Below are 3282 nucleotides of genomic sequence, written 5' to 3'. Positions count from 1 at the left end.
CTTTTCTTAAGTTGTTTTATTTACAATGGCAACTTTGAAAGGCTCACTGAAGTTAACTGGACAATGAACCAGAGGCAGAAATCACTTTACAGAAAGAGGGAAAGCCCAAAATGCCACTTTCCACAGAGAACCCATAGTTCGGTTATATTCAGAGTAATGGAGGGGAAAAGGAAACTTCTGCTCATAGAAGAAACTCAGCCACAGGTCTGATCTGGACTGGAACTACACATGCAGTGAAGACAAGGCGATGTCTGTCTACTGATCTCTAATATTAACGATTATAAACAGAGCAGTGCAACTAGTGTTTGGAACAACCCTTCTAGTGTTACAGTGACAGGCGCAGCAGTTCACTTCTCTTCACACCATTGGTTCTCTTTGCGTACCTGGGCCTCCTCCTCTTCAGTAAAGTCATTTTTGATATTGAAGGTTTTACAAACCTCCTCAGGAGTTTTCCCCTTAATCATACTGGCCACAGTCTTGCATGTGACATCAAGCAAACCTTTGATGTCTAAGTAGTTTGCAGCCAGAATAAGTTCAAAAAGTGTTCTTGGTCAACTTTCAGGAATTCTTGGTCCCAAACAGGAATATCATCTGTCTGCTTTTCTTTGTTTTCATCATCCTCAGGAGGAGGAGGGTCATCTTTGTGGTGGGTACACCACTGAATGACATTTTTTAGAATTGCTGCATTAACATTTGGTAAAGGAACAGGATCATCATCTCCTTCATCATCCATTCCCAAATCTTCCAGTATGGTCTTGATAGTCACAGATTGTTTAGCAATTTCTACATCAACTTCAAATATCTCTCCATCAGAACTCTGCAACTTTATCGTAGGCATGGTGCTCGGTCTCAAGACCGCAGGCCCCAGGCTGCCGGACAGAGCTCCCAAGCGCACACAAGTATCGAGAACAAGGCCACTCCCAAACCATCTTTTTAAGGTTAGATTTTCCTTGTAATTCCCACCTTTCTGAGGTCTTTTCTGTATATCTACTCATGCATGCAGTTGAATAACTCTCCCTGCCTGAAGGGGACAGCCACATTGTGGGACTGAGCAGAGGAAGAAGGCTGAAGGGTCTTGGTAAGTAAATAATCCGTTTGTTTGTTTGTTTGTTTCAGAATAATTACCATTAGCCTCAGCCGTCTCTGATGACCCTGGCCATCTTCGGTGTTGCTTGGTATGATGGCCCAAGTCTGTAGTCTCAACCATAGGCGGGCTGAGAGGGAAGGGTTGGCCCACGTTGCATGCCGGCCTGGTTTCAGGCCAGCCAGAGCTGCATAGCAAACAGGCCAGCAGCAGACACCTTTAGTCCCAGCACTAGGGAGGCAGAAGCACTCCAACCTTTGTGATTTCTAGCCCAGCCAGGTCTACATAGGGGGTCCGCAGCCACCCAGAACTCTACAGTGAGACCCTATCTCAAAAAGCAACAGAGGCAAACAAGTAACAGTGAAACGATCAGGGAGAGTTGCACCCCTTTAATCATAGCACCCAGGAGGCAGATCTCTGTGAGTTCCAGGCCAGCCAGGACCACAGAGTGAGACTCAGACTCAGAACAAACAAGCAAGCAGACAATAAAATGGAAGAATGCTCAAGAAAGATTCCTGTTATCACTTTCAAGTCACACACACACACACACACACACACACACACACACACACGGATCCATACTTGAATATGAACATGCACACAAACCCCATGAACACACCTTAATCCCTAAAATAAAAGATAAAAACAAATATGGTGTGGTGGTGGATGACTGGAATCATAACACTTGGGAGAGGAAAGAAGGGAGATCAGGAGTTAAAAGTCATCCTGGACTACAGAGTGAGTTCAGAGCTAGCCTAGGGCATGCAGAGACCTTGTTGTGAAACAAACAGAGAAGAGTGCTGGAGAGATTACTTGGCCCTTAAGAAAAATGGCTGCTCTTCCAGATGACCAGGGTTTGAGTCCCAGCACCCACATGGTGACTTGCAACCATCTGAAACTTCAGTTCCGGGGAATCTGGCTTCCTCTTATGGCCTCTGTAGCCATTGCATGCATATGGTACAAAGATACACATGCAGACAAGCCACTCATATACATAAAGTAAAAATAAATAAGTCAATGGATTGCTAGATAAATAGGTAAGCAGACAGACAGATAGACAGACAGACAGACAGACAGCAAGCTAAGTTTCTCTTCCCATCCCCATAAAACAGAGCTAAAGAATTCTCTGCAGTGGGAGAGGAGGCATAGGGTAGGATGGGCCCAGGCCTTTGCTGCTTTAAACCGACTTTTAATCCACCTCCCATTTCTACCTATGACTTTATCTTCATTCTGGAGTCACGGAGGTGTCAGCACCATTGAGCTTGGAACTTCTTCAGTGTGTATCAGTTTGCTTCTCCCATGTGACTGTCCCCACTTCTCCTGGGATGTCACTGTTTGTTCGGTTTCTAACTAAAATGAGATCAAGCCTTCAGTCTTTTCTTTCTCTTTTGGGATGCCCCAGTCACAGCTTACTGAATGAGTAATCTTTTTCCTTGTTGATTAGAATGGTCACATTTAACTGCCATAACAAATAACTACTATAAACTAAACTAAATGCTCATTTCTAAGTGGCGCTCTTCCTGGATTTCATTAGGTATCATTGCTCATTTACTTAGGGCTGAGCATCCAACAGTCTGTTCGTCTCAGAATCTATAGATCTTCTTTGGTGAGATATCTGCTAAAGACTTTGGTCTTTTTTTTCTTCCCAGTTTGCCAACTTTCTTCTTTTAAAGTTGAAGTGGAAACTTTTGGTTTCTTTGAAAATCAGTTATGTCAAATGATGTTTTGCTGGGGCAAACAGGTGAGAGAATGTTTTGGTGAAGCAGACAGTCTTAGGGTTTTACGGCTGTGAGCATACACCATGACCAAGGCAAGACATATAAAAGACAACATTTAATTGGGGCTGCCTTACAGGATCAGAGGTTCAGTCCATTATCATTGAAGTGGGAACATGGCAGCATCTAGGCAGGCATGGTGCAGGCAGAGCTGAGAGTTCTACATCTTCATCTGAAGGCTGCTAGTGGAAGACTGACTTCCAGGTAGCTAGGGTAAGGGTCTTAAACCTCACAACCACAGTGACACACCTACTCTAACAAAGCCACACTTCCTAATAGTGCCACTATCTGGGCCAAGCATGTTCAGACCATAACACAGACACACAGGCCCACTTCCCCCATATCCTAATAACCTGTCTTTTCCACTACCTCTGGTGGACTGTGGGCTAGAGGGAAGGTTGAACCCTTATTAAAGTAGGCTGT

General features: G+C 44.4%; 1 pseudogene; it reads right to left on the bottom strand.

The window, feature by feature from the left end:
* Window positions 1-347: 347 nt before the first annotated feature.
* Window positions 348-879, bottom strand: LOC110320706 (annotated as a pseudogene).
* Window positions 880-3282: the final 2403 nt, after the last annotated feature.

Source organism: Mus pahari, chromosome 4 (genome assembly GCF_900095145.1).
Source record: "Mus pahari chromosome 4, PAHARI_EIJ_v1.1, whole genome shotgun sequence".
Taxonomy (NCBI): domain Eukaryota; kingdom Metazoa; phylum Chordata; class Mammalia; order Rodentia; family Muridae; genus Mus; species Mus pahari.
Note: the sequence above shows the minus strand (reverse complement) of the source record. Positions and strands in the feature narration are given on the sequence as shown.